This window comes from Panthera onca, chromosome B2 (genome assembly GCF_046562875.1).
Source record: "Panthera onca isolate mPanOnc1 chromosome B2, mPanOnc1 haplotype 2, whole genome shotgun sequence".
Classification (NCBI taxonomy): Eukaryota; Metazoa; Chordata; class Mammalia; order Carnivora; family Felidae; genus Panthera; species Panthera onca.
In genome coordinates this window covers 132,319,872-132,343,895 of record NC_138343.1, presented here as the reverse complement: position 1 = coordinate 132,343,895, position 24,024 = coordinate 132,319,872, and the positions used below count along the sequence as shown (strand labels likewise).

The 24,024-nt window shown below is 43.1% G+C and overlaps 1 protein-coding gene across 1 annotated transcript in view; it reads right to left on the bottom strand.

The window, feature by feature from the left end:
* The window catches only part of SAMD5 (sterile alpha motif domain containing 5), a 58,701-nt gene that overhangs the window by 5,377 nt on the left and 29,300 nt on the right, over window positions 1-24,024 (bottom strand). The window lies entirely within an intron of this gene.

Below are 24,024 nucleotides of genomic sequence, written 5' to 3'. Positions count from 1 at the left end.
TCTCGTAGAAATTGCCTGCTGTCCTGCGGTCATCTGTGCCGACGTTCTGGGATTGCTATTACACTAATTATCACCGAGCTGTGATAGGCGTTGACAGTTTTAACCCCTTCTTTGTCACAGAGAGTCCTCAGAAACCGAAAGCCAGCAACAGAGTATGGCTTCCTGCCCATATGTCGCCGCATGCCCCAAATCCCCTGATGGATCTAGAATACAGGCAGGGGAGGAAGAAAGAGAGTGCAGAGGGGAAGAATGAGGACACGTGAGTCTTCCAACGCGATGTCTGATGTGACAGGCAGACCGTGCTGCTTGGATTCAACTGTTAACTTGTTTCATTTTGTTTTCTAATTGGAACAGCTTTTGAAAAAGGTTGAATCAGTTGTGTGGTCTTTTGTTTTGCCTTTCTAGTCTCCACCTCTCCAGCCCCACCCCTCGTTTTAGCTCTTAAAAGAGCCGTGTTAAGTGCCAAAAAAAAAAAAAAAAAAAGTATTCTAGACATCACTAAAAGACTCTTTTAAAGAATAATTCTGCACATTTCTCTAGGGTACAACAATTTGTTTTAGCATGTGCCATTTTCACCCCTGCTCAAATAGCCACCTGCTGATGGCAATATGTTAACTAATATGTCATTATTAATTAGTGTGGGTAATATCATCCACCAACTGCATCTAAATGGAGAGAAAGTATTACTATCCGTGCTCAGAAAGTTTCTTTCTCCGGGGAATCAAGCTCTTTCCAGGCCCTTTTTTTTTTTTTTCTATATTACTAAGTAATAATATCATACTACTAATTTACATATTCAAATAGTCACTCCAATAAATTCACATCTAAGCTAACGCCTCTATCAAGATCACTTCCTGCTATGAACTGTGGAAAAATCATGTTCAATCTATCTTGACAAACTATTTTTGCAGGGCGGTGGGCGGGGGGGGGGGGGGGAACGAGGGGAAGTTCCGTAGAGGAGGGAAGTCACCCTAATATAAAGACGGCAAGACTGTGTGGTGTAACGTTGTCATAGGTGAATGAATGGAAAGGCATTCCACCAAAAACTATCTTGCCTATACAGTGCAAGAGACTGCATTTCAAACAGAAAAGGCAGAAGAAAGAGCTTCAGGTTACAGCTTTAGGCGTCAGCGTTTCTCGGATGGCAGGAAGACCCCAGCTAGGATCAGGGCAGAGTCACAAAGGGAGGGATAAGGCAACACCCATGGTGAGGACATTCTTCCTACAACGAAAGAGTCTCTGATGTCTGCCCAAGCTAGATATAGTTCCGTCTGAAGTCAGAAAGATGGCCTCACCTACCTTGAAAGGTCATTTTTATTCTAGGAACCTACGAAAGTAAGGAAAATGCCTTTGGACAGGTTATCACCAGCAAATGCAGACACCTTCCATATTATTAAACCCCTTAAAGACGTGGGGCGTGAAATCATTCACAAACCCAGCACCGAGCTGACAGCCTCTGAAACCTCATGTGTGCCTTTGCTTCAACAAAAACAAATCACATTCATTAAACAAGCCCAACCTTCCATTTTGCTTTGTTTTATTTATTTATTTACTTACTTACTTACTTGCTTGTTTATTTATTGTTCTTTGGGGGAGAAAGCAGGAGGCAGACAAACAGGATTTCCGCAGCTGGGTCAATGGAGAGTTTCAAGATGTGAGCAGTCCCAGAGAGCTGTAATGAGCCCAGCACATGTTGGTTCATGATTGCAAGGAAACGTCACTAATTTCTCTGTTACAAACGCGGCTTCACGCTCTGGCAGCTGACATGCACCGTGACGTCCCTGATCCGGCTCCTGATAGAGCCCACTCTTCGTGTGGAATAGGAGCGAACAGATTTTGAAAATTCTGCCCGGCTTGCAGGGGATACCTGCTGGAAAGGAGTCTTCTGGGCACCGCCAGTCCAGCCTTATTTCGCACGGCTGTTCTCCCCGCCACACTTTTTTCATATTTCCTTTCCCCCCTAAATTATCTGGCAGATGCCTACCAAGAAAGAAGCTCTTTCTTCACTCCAGAGAAATAATAATCTGTTTATATGTATTTATAGGCTTCTTTGGATATTAGGTTGACAAAAAAAATCATGCATGGCATTGCTTCAAATCTGGTCCTTTCTCAAAAACCATGAAAAGCCAAGCCTTGGAACAATAAATAGCAGGCTATATTTTTGGTGCTATCAATGCTCCTGAAGTGTTGCTATTTTTAAAGGTGGAGTTTATGAAAAATGAATGCAGTAGTTTGTAATGTGCCAAATTATATCTCTCTATTTCTAGGGAAACACTGCTAGAAAAGAAGAGAAGAGAAGAGAAGAGAAGAGAAGAGAAGAGAAGAGAAAAGAAAAGAAAAGAAAAGAAAAGAAAAGAAAAGAAAAGAAAAGAAAAAAGGGTTCTTCCCCAGCTGGCCTAATTCTCCCCTAACCTGCCTTTGAAACCACTCTCAATAATAGTTATGGCCACACAAACCTAATTCTTGGGCTGAACGGTGACTTTTCAGTTTTATATGTTCTAGGCTATTATGGGGAGTGGGAGGGGCGGAGGGAAAGTCTTTCACTTCACAGATATTTGGCAATTCTCCTAATCGACGTTAGAGTTCCAATCCGAGAAACAGGGAGGGGCGGCGAAAGTTATTTAATGAATAAAAAAACTATTGTGCTGTAGTTAAAAATTAGATTTATGAGACTACATTTTTTCTCGGTTGATTATTCTGATTTTTAAGTGATTTCAAGTCTGTTACTCTTTTTAGCTTGTGATTTACCCCCCTAATTAAAGGCAATCAGAGTTACACGGAGGGTGCCCGATTTAGAAGTTATTTCTCTGTTGTGTTATTATTCTAGAGGCTATAACTCCACTGCAGATATAGAGCCAACAGGCAGAAAATATCCACATTTGGGTGCTGGGATAAAGACATAAAACTGGCGAGTGAATATTAATAGCCCATGCAGTTTCCTTACAATGGGGGTGGGGAAAACACTCTCAGGAAAAAGTTAAGATTGATGGTACAAATGCCACGTTCTCTCCTTCTGGATGACACAAGGGGCACAGAGCTGAATGTGGTCTGGTGGTCTGGTGACAAGATAAAAGCTTTTTTTACCTCATGACTTTCTCAAGCTAAGTTTCCCAACATTCAGTCACATCACAATGCCTATCGTTATGGAACGAAGGATGGTTGGAATTTGCTTAGAGAGACGGGGCTTAAATACAGCTTGTTTTTCTTTTTTTATTATTTTTTTTAATGTTTATTTAGTTTTGAGAGAGAGAAAGCGGGAATATGAGCGGGGAGGGGCAGAGAGAGAGGGAGACACGGAATCCAAAGCAGACTCCGGGCTCCGAGCTGTCAGCAGAGATCCCGATGTGGGGCTCGAACTCATGAACCATGAGATCAAGACCTGAACCGAAGTCAGACGCTTAACCGACGGAGCCACCCAGGAGCCCCTTCAGCTTCGTTTCAACTGTGAACTTCTCCAAGGGCAGAAACCACATTTCATTCTCTTTATGTCTCCAGTGGAAACATACATATAACGTCACACACACGACTATTGCTGACCAATGGGATCCCCCACAGTATAACGTTTACGTATCATTCCTCAGTAAGCTAAGTTCCTACTGGAAAATATCAGTCCGGCAGTCAGCTGAGAGTATCTATTTCCAACAGAGAAAACATTTTCAGTATATGTCCACTCCACCAGTATATATCGTGATGGTCACCTTTCTGTTCCTCAAAAGGCCTGGGTCCCCTTGGCTGCTGCATTAGGAAAGGCCAAGGCTGCCTCCCAGACCCCAGGAAGCTGGAGGATGCCTACTTAAGGTCACATAATTAGCTGGCATACATGTCCTTTCGCTGCTAGATTTCCCAGGGAATTCTACAGACTAAAAAAAAAAATAACTGACTTCGGAGTGACCTACGTATATTTTCTTTTTTTGACTTTAAACACAAACACCCAATGGGGCTCCTGGGTGGCTCAGTCAGTTGGGCGTCCGACTTCGGCTCAGGTCATCATCTCACAATCCATGGGTTCGAGCCCCACATTGGGCTCTGTGCTGACAGCTCAGAGCCTGGAGCCTCCTTCGGATTCTGTGTCTCCCTCTCTCTCTCTGCCCCTCCCCTGCTCAGACTCTGTCTCTCTCTGTCTCAAAAATAAATATTCTGATACAACAGAATACCAGAGACTGGGTGGTTTATAAACAACAAAGGCTGGGAAGGCCAACCTCAAGGTGCCTACAGATTCGGTGGTGAAGGCTCTCTTCTTGGTTCACAGACACCATCTTCTCGCTGAAGGAGTGAGGGAGCTTTCTGGGGGACCTTTTATAAAGGCGCTGACCCCGTCATCCGTGCCTCATCCTCACGACCCAATCACCTCCCAAAGGCCCCACCTCCAAATACCATTCTAGGCATTAGGTTTCAACCTACGAATCTTGGAGAACACAGACTCAGTCTGCAGGAATGTTTGTCTCTAACCAGACTCAAGGCTGCCCACTGAAGGGTTCTCTCCTCTCTCTCTCTCTCTCTCTCTCTCATCTACCTAGTCACTGTAAAATCATCCATTATTATGTACTAATGGTCTCTGAAGACACCATTAGCAGTAATCTGCTAACTCTTACTATGATTATCATCGATATGATTGCCCTTAACGGTATGTTTACAGAGAATACTGTAATTATTATTACCTGCCTATCCTAGCAACAGTAAACAACTGCTAATCTTTATTAAGTGACCTTCCTCTGTGCCAGGCACTGTGCTGAGAACATCGTGTATTTACGCGAAATCTCCATCACTTGTCACCAGAAGCCAATGTGATGCCTATCACAGACCCGGTTTTATAGATGAGGAATCTGAGGCTTTGAAGTGTAGGTAACCTGGCTGGGTTAAAGTATTAATCAGTGGCAGAGGGGGTCTGTCCAACAGCAGAGCCTCCTCTTATAAAAGGACGTCTGCACCCTATCATTTTTTTGAATTTTTTAACATTTTTATTCATTTTTTGTGAGACGGAGAGAGACAGGGTATGAGCAGGGGAGAGGCAGAGACAGAGGGTGACATAGAATCCAAAGCAGGCTCCAGGCTCTGAGCTGTCAGCACAGAGCCCGATGGAGGGCTCGAAGCCATGAACCATAGAATCATGACCTGAGCCAAAGTCAGATGCTCAACTGACTGAGCCACCCAGGTGCCCTAAGTAGGTCTGCACCCCACCGTTTGTGATTGGGAATGTATAATAAATGGTGTTCCCCAAAGTGCCTATCACTTAGAATGTGAACTTAGAAATACGGCCTTTGCAGAAGGTTCAGGATCTCAAGATAAAATCATCCTGGATTTAGGGCCCACCCTAATCCTAAATCCAGTCACTGGTGTGCTTGTAAGAGGAGAACAGTCCACAGAGAGACATACACAGAGGAGAAGCCCATGTGAAGACAGAGGCAGAGAACAGAGAGAGAGGCAGCCATAAGCCAAGTGATGCCAGGAGTCGCCTGACGCCGGAAGGAGTGCGGAAGGATTCTCTCCTGGAGGCTTTGGGGGGAGCACGCCCTCTCCCCCAAGACCTGATGTTGGACTTCTGGATTCCAGAACCATGAGAGAATAAATTTCCGTTGGTTTAAGCCACTCAGGTTTTGGCACGTTGTCACAGAAGGCCTCGGAAACTAATACAGACCCCTCTTACAGAAAGATATAATTTCTCAAATGCTCTTAGGAATATTTTTAATCACTTCATTGTTTTAGGCAGTACATGAAAATGTGATTTGAGGCAAAAGGTATTTTTATTCAGAATATTAAATGCTGAGCATAATGCTTACTTAGATATTATATGCAATGTCATTCATAATATATAAGGGAAATTTTGCTTCTTCACATTAAATAAATGATGCAAACTAAATTAATTATATAAGAAAAATACGACTTATGAAAAACACATTAAAGACGATACACTGTGTTTATACATGAACTCCGTGTATATTAAAAAGCCGGCTGAGATTTAACCACTTGCTACAGCATCAAAAATAGAAAATAATCAGAATTTGAAATTACTGCTTTTCTTTTGCTTACTGTCCACTGGTTTATTATTTGTTTGGATATTTATGATTTGCTTTAAATTGCAGGACAAGAGAAGGGTTCAGTGGCTATTTGCAAGCATTTCTCTACAGATAACAAACGATGTATGTGGATACTTTCATTTCCAATGAGTTAAAATTGCACATAATTGCCCATAGTTTTCTGTTTTAATATCAGTTATTGATGAATGAGAATTTAATGTGCAAGGTAAGCATATTTGAGCTCTATGAGGTTTTCATTTTAAAGAGGACAATATTTAAATAATTTTCAGTATTTTCATTACAAAATACATTTAAAGGTCTATAATGAAACAGTCACTATTCCCAACCTGGAAAACTTTTTTTGATTTCTCTGACAGCTCAGAAGGCTCCAGCTGGAAAACACTGCAATTCTCTATTAGCAGTCACCAAACATTTGGTTCCAGGATCCATTTGTATTTAAAAAAAAAAAAAAAAAAAAAAAACATTGAGGATTCCAAAGAGCTTTTGTTTATGTGGGTTATAACTATTGATATTTACACTATTTGAAATCACAACTGAGCAATGTTTGAAATATTTAATTCATTTAAAAATAAAAATAGTAAATGCATTACATGTTAACCTAAGTAAGATTTTTATGAAAAAATACATTTTCCCCCCAAATTAAGAAGCATGGCGTTAATTTTCATTTTTGGATATTTATTTAATGGCTGGTTCGACAGACTACTGGATTCTCACCTCATCCACATTTGATCTGTGACAATATGTTATTTTAGGTGAAGTATCTAAACAAAATCTAGCCTCACACAGATATGTCATTAGAAAAAGACTAAAAAAAACAAATAAAAAGGAAAATTATTTTCATAGTTTTATTTTTTATTTTCAAAAAATTTAATGTTTATTTACTTTTGAGAGAGAGAGCCATCAGCACAGAGCCTGAAGCGGGGCTCGAACCCACAGGCTGTGAGATCATGACCTGAGCTGACGTAGGACGCTTAACGGACTGAGCCACCCAGACACCCCTAGTCTGTTTTCTACTAATGGACCTCTTTCCATATATGACTTGGTAACATCATGCATTGGTCATTTGGAAACGGGTGGATTCATGGGTTATGCACTCTGCCAAACAATACACATCATTATTCGATATCAAAAAAGTAATGTATTTGTTAACGTCACTGCCCATTTCATCAAAAAAGCCTTCGACATGGGAAAATTGTCAATCTCACTGTGACAGATGTAAGTTTTCCAAAATGTACTTTTATTTGAATATTCAGATTTTAGCATTAACCATAAATATCCGTCACTCACGTTCAAAAAGTTATCTGCTAAAAAAAAAACAAAAAACAAAAAACAAAAAACAAAAAAAAACCCAAAAAGTTATCTGCTAAACACCCAAGTCTAAATAACCACAGTTTGTTTCTCAGTCACTCTTTCAACTGAAAGTGATGTTCCATGAATAAAGCAGCCAATTCAGCGGGTAACTCAAACAAGAAGAGACTTGGTTTGCAGAGTCAAGGTTCACACACACTTCCATTTGCAAAGGAAGTCTTTAAGGGTACGTAGGAGAAAGAAAATAAATTTCTCCCTACCCTCTAGGTTCTTGGCTGAACTCACCCCCCCACCCCATAATAAAAGAGAGACTAAAAAGAGAAAAACAAATTTAATATCGTACAGAAGCCAATTTGACAATAAGTTACATTAAAAAATAAATAAAAATAATATTGTGTGCATGAAGGCCCCAAAGATATGAGACCCAAAGAAGTGACAAAAACAGGCAGCTAGTATACCTTTTCGGCAAAGAAACAATAAATGTGTAAAGAATTGACAAGGCAAAGAAGTTGAGGCTTAGGGTAGTAACTTAGTAAAGAAATATCAAGGTTTGTTTACAAAGGCTCTTGGCCTTGAACTCCCTAGCTCTGATGGTAAGGATGACTCCTTTCCCCCTGGAGCAGGGGCCACCATTCACATGGAGATTTATTTTCTGCTCTCAGAGAGACAAAGGACAGTCAGAGCATCCTTCCTGCATCAGCTGTTTCTCATGGAACTTTAATTCAAAGTAATCAATATGCCAAAGTGGTATTATTTGGGGGAACCCGGCCCCTAACCCCCATGAAACAGTTTTCTCTTGGTCAGATAGAGTGTTTTGTTTTTTTTTTTTTTTAAATGTACGCAGAGATTGTGATTTAATAAACATACGTATCTCCACTACTCACCAAAGACATTTTAAGGCAGATGACTTTCTGGGGCATGTAAAGGTGAGGAATACAATAAACCCTAATACAGCTGGTGTCAACTGCCTTGATCGGCACCAACATGCCTGCGTTTTTGCTCCCTGTTGCTTTTGTGCCACTGGTGCAAATGTCCACGGGGCGAAAAGGTGAACAATGTCACAGGGTTGCTATAAAGTAACTCTTACCTTGCAGAACCTAGAAGGGTCTCAGAGACCCCCTGAGGTCTGTGGCTCACACTTTGAGAACCACCGCTCTATACCACTTCTAGACGCAAGGGTCAAGTTGATATCGCAAAATCAGCACCAATCTCTGACCAACTCCTCAGTCTGGAATAGAATTCTGCCCTTTGAAATAGAAGCTCCTTGCTAATAATTGCTCTGCGTTTACCCTCCTGGCTCCCTATTTGCCTCAGCCCCAAGAAACTAGAAAGTCTGGAGCCTTCCTGCCATGAAAGCCAGTTGACTTTCTTCTCCTGTCTGGTGAGAGAGACTGCAGCGATAGCCGGTCTGAGGGGGTCGGGGGCGTCTCTAAGGCACTGTGCCTGCCAGCTTTCACAACAGGAGCTTTTGAAGTCACTTGGGCAATTCTGAACACAGCCAGCCTGCCGCATCAAAATAACCGTGGTCTCTTGGCATCCCATCCCGGCTTCCCGAACACTGAAGCGTGGCCTCCACGGGGCCTTGACCTCACCTGCCAAATTGGAATGGGCAGGGAAGCAAGGCAACTGTCATAATCCTCTTTAGCAATTCCTTGCAAAGCATATTTGCATGTTTAGTGGCAGCCAGAATGAAGGACTGTCCAGGGCATCTGTGAGGTTTGCTATCTCTCTACCTCTTCTCTGGTGTTGGCAGGGGAAAAGAGGGACAATTTCAAGTGGCTCACAAAGGCCACACTCTCCGATGCCGTCACTCAGAGTCTCAGAGGCCACTGGCTCATTGTCTTAAAGGAAGAGTGTTTATAAAGGCATCCGAAGAATCCTCAAGATTCTGGCCTTGGCCAAATGAACTCCGAAGACACGTGAATCGGTCACCGGAAGCCGCAAAATATGTGACTAGGACTGAGTTGCATCACACACCGGACGCCTTTGCCACACATACTTGCTGCTAGGAAGTGATAGTTCCAGAAGGTCTGGGAACAGAGCCCAGATCAAAGGACTCCACAGTTATAGTACAAGGTAGCTTAATGTCATTGTGTCCAGAGTAAGCCCAGGTGACTGTGTGTGTGTGTGTGTGTGTGTGTGTGGTGTTGAGGGTTAGGGATAGGGAATGGAGAACACACAGGGGTACACTACCTGAAATCAAACCAGCCTACCCTCCAGGTAGTCCTCAAGAGCCATCTATCCCTTTCTGCCAGGAAAGAAGTGAAATCCTCTGTGGGTTGGGGGGGGGGGGGGGGGGGGTGGGGAGCGTCAGAAAGCAGTGCAGGACCAGAGATCCAGGCTCACAATCTGAAATGAAACCCTAGGTTTACTGCTTCCTGATGGGTGGCCATGGGCAATCACTTAATCTAACCATTCTGTGCCTCAGTTTCTCATCTATAGAATGGGAACAACAGTAGTACCTACATCTCAGAGTGTTATTAGGAGCATTAAATGAGCTGGCTAATATTTCTAGACTATTTAGAACAGTATCGGGCACAATGTAAGCCCATATAAGTGTCTGGGTGTTTTTTTTCTAACACTTACCCCATAAAAGGCACGGAACTCTATTTCTTCGTTCAGTCACTGAGTGATATAAACCCTCCCCCCGCCCCCCCCCCCCCCGCCTTAGGAGGCACAGAGACTTAGGCACATCTTCAGGAAAAAAACATAATAGATGTGCGGCAGCATTAAGTTAGTCATCCACAAATGTTATTAGAATAAATCATGAGTAATGTGTATGCTTTAAGCACTATCTAGCCATTAACTTTTAAATATTTCATTTAGCTTTGTGAAGCATGCCCTATAGAACATAAGTACCATAGGAGTATAGTTCTCAGCTTCTTCAAGCACAAAGACCTCTTTAATTATTTTAAAAACATAGTACAACATAGAACCACGGCCCCCCCACACACAGGGCATGTGAATAAAAAAGTAATTTTACTGTTATATATACTTTTTTTACTTTCCTCCTGCCCTTTGATTGAGAGAAAAAAAAATACTGCTTTAAAAGTGACCAAGAACACCTTCGAATAAATGTATGCAAAGCAGGTTATTTATGTGGATATCCAACTGAGAATGTTTGGTACCCAAACAGGTTCTAGGACTCTTATTCCCCAAGGGTCCGTCTTCTTTGGATTAGGAGCAACTTTGCCAGAGGGACAGAATCCTCAGAAGCTAAAATCACATTCTTGGGAACATTCAAATGTATTAAAATGAAGAGGGGTTAACCAAATGAAAGTCAAACCCCAGAATCCCAACCTCAGGGTCACCCTTGTGGCCCCTACATTCTTGCATTGGTTAGCATTTGCCAGGCAAGACTTTTTAGAGCAGTATTTCAAGAAGCCAAAGGCCAACATTTTTTATGTCTTAACTCAGAATAGCCTGCTTTGCTCTTCACACAATCTTCCACAGTTGGGCCTTACAATTTTTCATTGTTCACTCCTTCAGGAATCCAAACCACCGTAGCAAAGACGTTAAACAGAGAAACAGATAATCCCACGTAGTTTCTGCAGGAACCAAGCCTGTTTCCAGAGATAATAGAATGGATCCAAATTTCATGGAACTAATACAGATCCATGGAAACCTCCCCAAGCAAAAAACACAGAAGCTCAATGCATTGGATATTTTCCAGAAAATTCAAAACCAGGATAACAAGGGATTTTAGAACTCCCCCACCCCTTCCGTTGATAGGAATTTCTCTCCTATGTGACCCGGAACACGATTCCAAGAACTGACTTTTGTCCACCCGGTAAAATAGTATTTAAAATAGATATATCCATCGGCTGAAATCATGTTTAAGAATGACTTGTCTGTTTCTCATTCCCTTTGAAACCAAATGTAAAATAACCTTTCACATTGCTGTATTTTACTACCACTTTAAAGGAGTTGTTTTTATTTTAGGATATAATGTGCAAAATCATGCCACTTAACACTACATTATATTCACAGATCAGGAAAGTTAAATACAGACACCTTGCTGATTTCCTAATATAGATTCAGCTAAGATTAGTTATGCATCCACCACCTTAACATTCAGATTGGGGGGAGGAAAAGCCTTAGTTAAAAATCACACTTGCATTGTAAGTGCTTAGATTTTCATGGTTCATTTAAGAGCTTCACAATCAAGAATTTAATTATGTCAAAAAAAAAAAAAAAAGAATGGTATCTTCTTAACAGGCAGGATTGCATCCCCCTCAACTTCTCCCCAACCCCCCCAAATGGATCATTATCTTTAACCTCTGTGGACTTGTTTTCTGACCTATGAAATAAGGCATTTGGTTAGGTGATTTTAAGATACCCTCTGGTTCTATCATGCTGCGATTTTAAGATTTCTAAGGAACAGACTAATGAGGAGGCGAAGAGGAAACAGAGCCAAGATGCTATGGGAACCTGGCCAATTCAATTCCTAAACAAGGTGATGTTTCCCATGATGCCAGACAAATGTCCCACACCTCACTGTCGGGGGACTGGTAACCGGGCTGATGGGTAACAAGGCATCATAGAACAACGGAGACCCCAAAACCTCAATTTTGCTTTAATATTTGAACATTTGCCTCACAATATGCTATTCAACAAATCACTGACTCTCAAAAATCATGGCCCTGGGTGTTAAGGCACCAGGACGGAAGGAGAACTAATAATAGTAAGAGACTAATCAGGGTGGGGGGTGGGGGGGGGGTGATGGTCTTGTTTTTGGATCAGCAAATCTAACAATAACTTCCAGGCTGAGTAACAGAGTGTTCATGCTTTGCAAGTTTGTATCAATGCACAGTATAATCCTTTACACTGCTGAATTACTTAAATAATTCACCGTGGTGGTAGCCAGTGTTCTGACTGGTTCGACTAAATGAAGGTCTGACTGGTGAGGAGTCTTGCTCCCCCACCAAACAAAGCCTAAGACACAGGCTTGCGTGTGTGTAGTTTGTTTGGGAACGCGATCCCAGAGAGTAGAAGTAAGGGCCAGGGAAAGTGAAATAAAGGAAGGAAAGCCAAAAGGAGGATGCATGATGGAGTTGGCCACTTGATGTATTCCTTCAATCCTGCAGGACCTTCTGAGGAGCCTTGGGAAATGCATCTCAGAACCGTGCATGTAAGAGAAGAAAGAGGGAAACATTTATCCCTCCAAGTTTCTTGCCCATTTGTCAAGGTTTTGCCTCGTGGGTGTTCATTTCCCTGCACTTCCTGTTTATACATGTGAGTTCTTAGCTCCCATAGGAATGCATGACAAAGCCAGAGAAGCCCCTGGACGTGAAGCAAGAAGCACGGGCTTATGCCAACGAGCTGTCAGCCTGCACCTATGTGCTGCTAGCTAAGGCCTGTGTACAAGCGCTTGTTTAGCAGTGCCTGGAATATGAACCAAGGCCAAGATGATTTGAACTGGCATACACAAGCATCAAGGCATGTGCAGCAGTCAGGATGGGCCAGTTACGCTGCAGGAACAAATGCCCCCACAGTGTCAATGGCTTACAACAACAAAGGTTTGTTTTTCAGTCACGCTGTAAGTCCATTGTGGGGCTGCTATGGTTCTGTGCCATTTTCTCCACTCCAGGACCAAAGGGGACAAAATGGTCTCCATCAGGAACATTGCCAGTCAATATGACTTGAGAGAAAAGGTTAAATTTATGAACCATGCATAGTTTTGTCAAGCTTTTGCCTACAAGAAATTCGCCTTCTACTCACCTTTCATTGACCAAAACAGGCCATACACCTATTCTCGGTTCAGGGCTGGAATGTATGATACTCTGGCGGGGGAGGGGGGCGGTGGGGGGGATGGGGGCGGGCAATGCAGGAAGGATGATGTGGAGTAGAGTAATTAATACAATCTAGCACACTATGCCTTCACTTTCATGGAAGAAAAGCCAAGGGTAGGAGGAACAAATCACTTCAGGGAATCCTGTGGAAATTCTTTTATAGCACCAACTTTTCCGTGGGCACATGGCCAGCCAATATTTAGAAATGTGAAGTCCCAGGGCACTTGGGTGGCTCAGTCGGTTAAGCATCTGACTCTTGATTTCAGCTCGGGTCACGATCTCATGGTTCACAAGATTGAGCCCCACCTCCGGCTCTGTGCTGATACAGCGTGGAGCTTGCTTGGGAGTCTCTCTCTCTCTCTCTCTCTCTCTCTCCCCTTCCCCTGCCCTCCCGTTCTCTCTCTCTCTCTTAAAAATAAGTGAAAGAACATTTAAAAAAAGAATAGAAGCTTTAAAAATAAAAACAAAAAAAAAACCAAGAAGTATTGAGTCCCATTCAAAGAAAGCAGATCTTTTCCCAATGAGAGAGGAAAAAAAAAAAAAAAGGTGGTGGGTGATTCCTCAGGGGGAAGCATTAGAAATCATCTACTTCTTATGCCATAAATTTCTTCATTTTATAGATGTTGAGATGGGTCAGTTCTCAGAAATCACAAATGAAGTGACTTGTACACAAGTTCGTGACAGAGCTGGGACCAGGCGTCAATCAATTCTCCGTATTCCCATTCCAGGGCAAAGTTGAAGGAAACATTGCGGTTATAACTTTATATTCAAGTTACCTGAAAGGTATCTATATTTTCCAGAAAATATATTCTTTTCAGATTTAACAACCTCGCCTAACAATAAAACAATTTTAAATAGCTAGGTTAGCCCTACACTGACAAGATAAAGTCCAACCTAATTTATTAGTAAGTATTCCTGTGAGTGAGCATTTTACGGTCAAGGCACTTATCTACCAGCCTCATGACCAGAGACATCAAGTGCTTTGTATAAACAGTTAAAAAGCATCAGAATTCTGTTGGACGAAAGGACCAAGAGGGAAAAGGCCAGAGGGGCCTCCCTCTAGAGGAAAGCAAAGTAACCTCCAGGCCCTTCCTTCACTTCATCTGCTTCACAGACCAATGGGGAAAGGGTGGCAAATCATTTCATTCGGTTATTGATTCAATCAATATTCACTGAGCCCCTACCACGTGCACAGGGCAGTTCGAGCCACAGGGCTTACAGTGAAAATGTGAGGCAGCCGAGGTCCCCGCCATCGTGGGGTGCACACTTTAGGGAAGGGGTACAGAATGAAGAAGAGAAACAATTAGACGTGCAGATAACCAAGATCATTTCAAATTACAACCTGTCTGTAAATCTAGCAAAAACAGTGACAGGGAAGTGAGAGGTGGGGGGCCAAGCCATACGTGATGTTCTCCCTGAACAGGCAATAGGTAAGAAAATTACAAAACCGCTTCGGTAAAATCACAACATGGTTTTCAGCAGCAGTTAGCAGCATTATCCCATAAGGGCTATTGTTCCTCTATTAAAGATCTTGGGATGAGTTTTACCTTCTGTGCTCTCTACCTCCCGTTCCCCACTAAATCTCTCCCTTAATTGGCCATTACTATAGTTCTTCTGGCTGTATGTATTAAATGCAGTTTTGTGATTATGGTTCTTAATTTAAAAATCAAGCAAGGAAGCTTTTTATATGCCCCTTACCTAAATTCAGTTGCTTTTTAAGTATTTTCTGTATATCACAAAGCCTTTGAAAGAAAATTCATCCTTTCTCCTCACAAACGCTAGCCACCCTACCGGCATCTAATTCTTGTTGTAGAAAGATCTCTTACCTTTCAAAACCGTAGTCTGGGGCAAAAATGAAAACTTCCTTTCTAAACTATCTTGGGCAACACCCATGCCTTTGTCCAACGCCCTCCCTTCCAAGTATGGGTGGACCTGTGAATGCGTGAGAGGTTCCTATGATTAGGTTACATTATCAGACAAAAGGCAGATTCTTGCAGTGTCTTCCAGTGCCTAATCTAACCCTCGTGTTTTAAAAGTATGGCGTTTTTCTGACTAGAAGACAGGAAGTCAGAGAGATTGACCCAACCCGCCACCACTGGCTTGAAGATGGAGAGGATACTTGAGAAGAAATGCAGTTAGCATCTCAATGCAGAGTGGCCCAGTCTAACAGCAAAAACCTGGGGACCCTGGACGTACAGCTGCAAGGAACTGGATTCTCTCAATAATTTAATTAAGCTTAGATACAGATTCTCCCCCAAATCCTCCAGATAAGAGCTCAGGCTGGCTGCTCCCTTGACTGGCCTTGTAAGACCCTGACCCGGTCCAGCTTGCCCAGAATGTTGACCTACGGAACTCTGAGATACTAAACGAGGGTTATCTTTAGCCATTAAGCTTGTGATAATTTGTCATGCAGCAATAGAAAACTAATAGATGTAACCAGATTTATCAACGGAAGTGTTCTGTTAAACGGCTGAATGACTCTTCCCCGCCTCCAAAACGTGCACCATTAATTCTAATGAAAGGAAGGGAATTCTCTGGGGGGAAAGGGGAGGATGGTCAGTGATGGAAAACCAGGACCCAAGGTGGGACAGACCAGTGGGAAACACGGTATCATTTACCTGCCCAGTTGCAATGTTACACTTGGGCTGGACCACCAACTACTCTCAAGGAAGGAAAGAGATAGATGGACTGAGATAAACTGAAATGCTCCAAGCCACAAGTGATGGGGATTTGGAGACAACCAACTGATTTTCTTTCCTATTCTTACTACATGGGGTGGGAGTGAGAAGGATGTTGTCGTGTCATGTTGATCATGCTATCCTTGTCATGCCTTCATGGCATTTCTCCAATTATAAATTCACATGCTTGCATGCAAAGAGTTCAAAAGCATTTACAGAATGCAGCAGAGACACTGCTTATTCACCTGGTTCCCCCCTTTTCCTTGGCACAAAGGAAGGCTACAGTTCTCAGGCTCCTCTACAAATAGGTGGGAGACATCTGATGGCATTCTGGCCAACGGGATGGAAGCAGAAATAACCGAAGTCATTCCCAGGCCATACTTTTTAAAAAATATCATGAGTCAATATCCAGTTCTCTTGTCCCTGAAGAGGCCATGTGTTGAGATGATAGGTCGCTGGATGGAGGGAGCCTGGGTCTCTGAGTCACTAGATGGAAGAAAGTCTCCACCAACACACTGGACTTTGCAGGAGCCAGAAACAAGTATTTGTTACATTAAGGTTTTGAGAGTTGGGGGGGGAGGGGTATTTTCTTATTACAGCATAGCTTCCTAAATGCAGGAGTCCCTCCATCTGTGATACGAATGTGGGCTCCCTCTCTCTTACCACCTTATTCCACCGAGCTCCCCCTTCTTCTTGTGATGATGTGAGATGATAAATTGCCTATGTGACGAGGTGAAGCGAGGTGAGCGACGTAGGCACTGTGACCTAGCACGAGGTTGCTACTGACCTTGTGAAGCTACGTCAGAAAGAGGATCGCCTGCTTCCAGACCCTGATTAACCGTGGGTGACGCAAACCGCAGACGGCAAAACCACAGCTAAGGGGAAGACTACTGTCTTAACCCACCCTGAATAAATCACACACGTTTTCTCATTGGATTCGATTTAACAGGTTTAGACAGAGTCTCTTCGTCTTCGACTTTTTCTTGATTTGGTACAACAACCAAGCATTTACACAAGAACATTAGCACAGGCATTTGAATATCAAATTTAATTACTGTAACAAGAAATTCATATTCTGACACATCTGATATTTACGCTGGGTGAGTTCTGTCTTACATAAAACCACAATGAGGAGCATATAAATCCTGATCTTTTGTGTCCATGTGTAAATATACTATATGTATACACACACGTAAATTTACACATATACAATAGCTATTAATAACAGGAATGATGGAATAACAATAGAAACCATGACAAACTCCTTGCGATGCCAAATGAAAGTGTGCTCAGCCAGGGGCACCTGGGTGGCTCAGTCGGTTAAGCGACGACTTTGGCTCAGGTCATGATCTCACAGTTTGTGAGTTGGAGCCCTGCGTCAGGATCTGTGCTGACAGCTCACAGCCTGGAGCCTGCTTCCGATTCTGTGTCTCCCTCTCTCTCTCTGCCCCTCCCCAACACACACACTCTCTCTCTCTCAAAAGCAAATAAACATTAAAAAAAATGTAAAAAGAAAGTGTGCTCATCCTTAACTACCGCTCAGTCTCCCACAACCCCACCCCCAAATCAAGAGAAGGGCCTACCTCTCTGATCCTTTCCAGACCAATCTCAGCAATGTCAACCTAGAACAAGAATAAGTTTAAAACAAAACAACTAGCATTTGTTTAACAGGGAGAAGGACTGGCAATGAGGAGTCAAAATCACTTTCCCAAACACTCAGAAAGGTGTTAACCATTTATAAACCAGGAAGCAGAAGTGAAGGCACCCATCTCTTCCAACCCCATCACCCATTACCCCACTGACTTGAAATGAATTTCAAAGGGCCTAGGAAGTGACGAAGGGCTAATACATATTCTTTAATGTACAAGATTATAATTAACCTAACGTCTGTTTCAAATTTACTATTATCTATTAAAGAATAAATAATTTTACAGCCCTCTAATATAGGTCTTAAGCTTTAAATCACTGACCATAACTAATAAGCAACTTAATAGCAAGAATGCCCTAAATAGAACCACAGACTGCAATTTCACTGAGCATAAATCATCGTCATTTTTAATGCAAAGGCAACAGCAAATCTCGGTAATTACTGGGTGCATTTTGAATCACTTTTATTATTACTGCACTGGCCCCATTAAAAATCCAAAACACTGAACTGCATGGAATATAAAACTGGAATTATGATACGCTACAAACTCTAATTGAAATCCATAAATTTCCTACTAGTATTCAGAATTATTTTGTTGCCAAAGAATTTCAGCTATTCAGAATTAATTTTGAAAGCGTTTGCTTCAAACCATAAGCCATAAGTAAGAAGATTTTATACCGCCAAATTTGGAGAGTCAGATCTAAAGCAAAACTATGTGGATGGTTTCTTATTCATTCAGGACTTCACCTTTCTCCAGCAAACCAGAATATGCAAAAAAAAAAAAAAAAAAGAACAGAAAAATAAAATAGAATATACCATCCACAAAAAGAATATTAATTGGTGCATCCCTTCCAGAAACACTGGCATGCCTAAGGAAGCTCTCACCCACTGTACAACAGGGGTGAGCCTCCACAGCATCAGCGTTAATCTCCTTACTAAAAATGAGAGGCGCCTGGGTGGCTCAGTCAGTTACGCATGTGACTCTCGGTTTCAGCTCAGGTCACGATCGTACAGTTCGTGAGTTCGAGCCCCGTGCCAGGCTCCACGCTGCCCTTGCAGAGCCTGCTTGGGACTCTGTCTCCCTCTCTCTGTGTCCCTCCCCTGGTCACTCTCTATCTCTCTCTCTCAAAAATAAATAAACATTAAAAAAACAAACAGCACAAAACCTCCTTACTAAAAATGATAAAGAGATGCCACTAAATTCATAAAAGGGTAACAATGGCAACATTATTTGTCTGCGTAATAAGAAATGATCACAGGATGGACCACGAGCTGTTGGGGGGGGGGGGCAGCGGTGAAAATACTATGCACATAACTTCCTGTGTAAATTTAATGGCTAATGATTTAATAACGGCCTCATACGTATTCCATAAATACTGGCCTTCATATGAATGTATGTATGTAAACAGAATGTTTACTATTTTACATCAGGTGGCTGAGCACGTAGTGCGATCATCCTATTAAAATCAAATTCTCTATCCGTTGACTCTTACTAATTTGCCTGATGTCCACAAAGGAGGGTACCGCCCTGAAAACCAACAATTTTCTTATAATCAGGTTGTGCCACCATAGGGAACCTTTTCATAAATTATATGTCTTCTAATTTTCTATTCACAGTACGCTGGCATCTTAAGGGCCGTAATCTCCCTGAAGGATCTGTATTTTAAACATCCCTTTTCTACCTTTAAAAAGAGAGGACTTCGGGGCGCCTGGGTGGCTCAGTCGGTTGAGCGTCCGACTTCGGCTCAGGTCATGATCTCACGGTCCGTGCGTTCAAGCCCCGCGTCTGGGTTCTGTGCTGACAGCTCAGAGCCTGGAGCCTGCTTCCGATTCTGTGTCTCCCTCTCTCTGACCCTCCCCCGCTCATGCTCTGTCTCTCTCTGTCTCAAAAATAAATAAACGTTAAAAAAAAAAAAAAAAAAAGAGAGGACTTCGTTCCTTTGAACACTCCAATCCCACTCTGCATCACCCTATCTTACGCTCTCCAGGACTGCCTTGGCTGCTCCTTCCTCCCCACATCTGCATCCGACTCAAGTCCCATCCTTTCTGTTGGAAACACCCAGAGCACCCCATCCGAAAGAATTCATCCTCCTCATTCTAAAGATTATTTTTAAGGGGGCTCAAACTCACGACCCCGAGATCAAGAGTCACATGCTCTACCAACTGAGCCAGCCAGGTGCCCCCACTCTCCTTATTCTAAATTCTGTCTTCGTTTAACAACCATCCTGATTTCCTATCTTTGCTGCCTTAAGCTCTCTTTGAACTTACGCATTTAATACTCCACAAATTTGTTTTTCTCATCAACTCGAAGTTCATCAACAGAGACCCTATCTTAGTGCTGAAGCATCCAAAAAAACTGTTCATGATTCTATTTTTTTTTTAATGTTTATTTTTGAGAGAGAGAGAGAGAGAGAGAGAGAGAGAGACAGAGTGTGAACAGGCAAGGAGCAGAGAGAAAGAGAGACACAGAATCCAAAGCAGGCTGCAGGCTCCGAGCTGTCAGCACAGAGGCCAATGCCAGGACCCGAACTCACAAACAAGAGTAAGCTACACCTTTCGGTGGAGAGAAAGGATTTTGCGGACAGAGGGGATGTAACCTCAAATCTGCTCCTGTCCTTCTGTGATCTTGGGACGCTGCTTCATTGGTTTAAAAAACCGGGATTAGAGAGTACGGTGAGAATGGCAGCGATTAGTGATTCTGGCCCCCGCTGCGGCGGGGAGGCTGGGTCCCGTTCCTCGTCCTGCCCCGTCATTCAAACTCCTTCTAGCTCTGTTTTCAAGTTTGAGACTCCTTGAGAGATTCTGCCTCAAAAAAAGTTTCTACAGGAAACAAAAGACAGAAACCTCCAGTCTTTTCGCCTCTGACATGCACGTCTCTGCAGACACTCCCATTTTATAGAGCAGAAAAGTCAGGCTGGAAAGGTAAAAGGGCTCCTCTCCCTCAGGACCGAAAATGAAAGCAGCCAGTGGCCGAGCGGGGGTCTCCCTGCCATGTTCCACCTGTGGTTCTGCTCCTCCATTCTGGGTGCAGAAGGCCGTCTCCACAGTGTAGGAGGAGGCGAGCTGCCCTCCTCGCCCTCTGTCGTGGTCTAAGCCACAAGAGAAGCTGCACTGGGGCTTGTGATGAGTAATTCTATGTGTCAACCTGCCTCGACTATGGTGCCCAAGTCTTCAGTCAAACACAATCTAGAGGTGGCGTACCTGGGTGGCTCAGTCGGTTAAGCATCCGACTTCGGCTCAGGTCTGTGAGTTCGAGCCCCACGTCAGGCTCTGTGCTGACAGCTCAGATTCTGGAGCCTGTTTTGGATTCCGGGTCTCCCTCTTTCTCTCTGCCCTTACCCCACTCACTCTTTCTCTCTCTCTCTCTCTCAAACATAAACAAACACACAAAAACACAATCTCGAGGATGCCGTGAAGATATTTTTTAGACATTTAAATTAGTACATTGTGAATAAAGCAGATTATCCTGCACAATATGGGTGGGCCTTATCTAATCAGTTGAAGAGCTAAAGAGCAAAGAAGGAAGAAGGAAGGAATTGTCCCTCTGGGCACCAGTCCCAGTCAAACCGACAATATCACCTCCTCCCTGGGCCTCCAGCCTGCTGGCCTGCTCTGCAGATTTCAGACTTGCCAGCCCCACAGCTGTGGGAGCCAATTTCTTAAAATCAATCAATCCCTCTGTTTCTTTCTTTCTTTCTTTCTTTCTTTCTTTCTTTCCTTCTTTCTTTTCTTTTCTTTCTTTCTTTCTTTCTTTCTTTCTTTCTTTCTTTCCTTCTTTCTTTTCTTTCTTTCTTTCTTTCTTTCTTTCTTTCTTTCTTTCTTTCTTTTCTTTCTTTCTTTTCTCCACGTACCCCACCCCCACTCGGTTGCTTCTGTTTCTGTAATACAGGGCTCTTCCTTCTGCTGGATTCACAGTGACTCCCTCACGGGCTGTTGCCACCACTGATGTTCTTGAGAATCCTGCTATCTTCCCATCTCAATCTGAGAGCTTGCCTGATCTCTTAAATGCTTTGTTTGCTTGAGCAAAGGCAGGAAGCCTCAGGGCTTCTTACTGGGGCTTTTCCCAGGACTTTTACCTAGCTGCATATGCCCTCAATTTTCTAAGCTTCACCTCCATACAACCCAGCTCCAGTGGACTGATCTGGGCTCCTACATTGGAGTCTGAGCTATGAATGTCACAACCTTCTGGAAGCACTGCTAGACTCCTCCTCTGCCCAAGGCCTGACCATTCCGGGGGGGGGGGGGGGGGGGGTGCAGACTCTTACTGTAGGTGCATTGAGCATGGAGAATAAAATAAGACCGTGCCTTCAAATCTCAGTTCAGGAGTTAATAATTAACTGAAGTTAACCTTTACTATCCCAAGTCCTAGATGTAACTATAATAAGCCCTCCTCAGTGGGGCACTGCTAAATATTTGGAAACTGGCTTTCTGGGAGACCGAGGGCAGGGGGCGGGGGGGATATATGCACATATACATGTTCATACATTTATTATTTTACTGATATAAAGGATGTATATTGCACAATAAAGTTTATAATACCCCTTATTGTGAATTCTATATCTCCACCTGTTTCCCACAGAATACTTTTGATGGTTTGGGCTGAACTCATAATTTTTTCTTAATGTTTTTTTTTTGTTTTGTTTTTTCTTTTTTGAGAGAGAGAGAGAGAGAGAGAGAGAGAGAGAGACCACACGTATGAGCGTGAATAGGGCAGGAGCAGAGAGAGAGAGAGGGAGACACAGAATCCAAAGCAGGCTCCAGGCTCTGAGCTGTCGACACAGAGCCCGACGTGGGACTTGAACGCTTGAGCTGAGCCATGAGATCAGACCTAAGCCAAAGTCAGAGGCTTAACCGACTGAGCCACCCAGGCGCCCCTGGGCTGAACTCTTACATTAGGAGCCAACATATATGATAATAATGAGTATATCTGTGACGTGAACGTTGGTTGATATGTTTGCTCACGCCAATGAGCAAGATGAAAATGAAGGCAAGTGCCCTATTAGTACACATTCCATTCAGCGTGACACTCACTGGGAGCCTGCCAGGCACCAGGCATGGTATCCTCTGGCCTTGGGGCTAAACGGATGAGTGAGACATGGGCCCGCCTTCGCGTCTTAAGGAACTAACGAGACTTAAAACAGCAATTATCTTGCCAATAATCTAAAATTACAATCACCTACTGCAATTTCAGGCAAAATATTTTATTTAAATTTTTTAACGTTTATTTATTTATTTTTTTATGTTTTTATTTTTTTAACACTTATTTATTTTTGAGACAGAGAGAGACAGAGCATGAACGGGGGAGGGGCAGAGAGAAGGAGACACAGAATCTGAAACAGGCTCCAGGCTCCGAGCGGTCAGCACAGAGCCCGACGCGGGCCTCGAACTCATGGACCGCGAGATCGTGACCTGAGCCGAAGTCGGCCGCTGAACCGACTGAGCCACCCAGGCGCCCCCAGACAAAATATTTTAAATGCTTGGCCAAATTCACATCTACAATTTACATAAGCGTAACCGACTATTATGACTTTGGTGTAGCTTTCGCATGTGGACTCAACTTTATCCACATAAACAAGATTAAAGTATTTTTCTAAGACAATGGAACAAAATGAATTGAGCATTTTAGACTCTGAAGAATCTCTTTGATCTCTAAAATTGAAAAGAGAGAGAGAGAGAGAGAAAGAGAAAAGGAGGGAAAGAAACAAAGAAAGTAAACTATTATTTTTAAATCCCTGAAAGTTTAAATGTCTGGGATAATTGAACTATATATTCTGGTTTTCTTGTATAGACTTCTCAAGCCAAAAAGGATCTACAGTAGGAAAAGAAAAAGGCCTATGTTTTATAAACAGAGCACTATTTAACGTGCTGTAGTCAAGACAGTTTACAATTTTAAATAAATTGTAATTCCAAATGAAAGTAGGCCAAGTTCGGAGGTTAACTTGGATTAACTTGGATCTGTGCACCATGACTTTGTAGTTCTCAGAATAACAGATTAAGACATCAAACAGCAGAAATTGCAAAGAAGGCTGATTAGGCAAAACGCCCAGGGCTCAGAACCCAGAACGTGACGCTGCTCCCAGAGTTTGGGAACCACTGATCGGGCCTGAGTCTCCCTAAGACCTCACCTCCACCCAAACGCTTTGCACGCCTACTCTCTCCCTCCCACTTGGTCATCCTCTGCACTTACAGCAAGTCCTTTGTCTGCAAGGTTTGCATCTCACTGGTTGTTCTGCTTTATTAAGTTAATTACACAATCCTCAATAACCACCAGAAAGATTTAAAAACAAAACCACAAGCCAGTGGTGGCTGAGGAGGCAGGGGCCGGAGCTGTATGGCAGGTAGGATGTCAGCTAAGGAAGGAGTCGGTTGGCCCCAGAGGGCACCGTGGGTGGCTTCGCTTTGTACTTCTCTGCAAAGGAACTGAGCCTTGACATGCCCTATGACTTACAGAAAGCTGTCTGCACCTGCCTCCCGCACACTGCGTGTAGGCTCTGCTCCCAGGGAAAGGCCAACAAGTCAGTTGTGTGTGTGTGCGTGTGCGTGTGCATGCGAGCGTGCGCGTG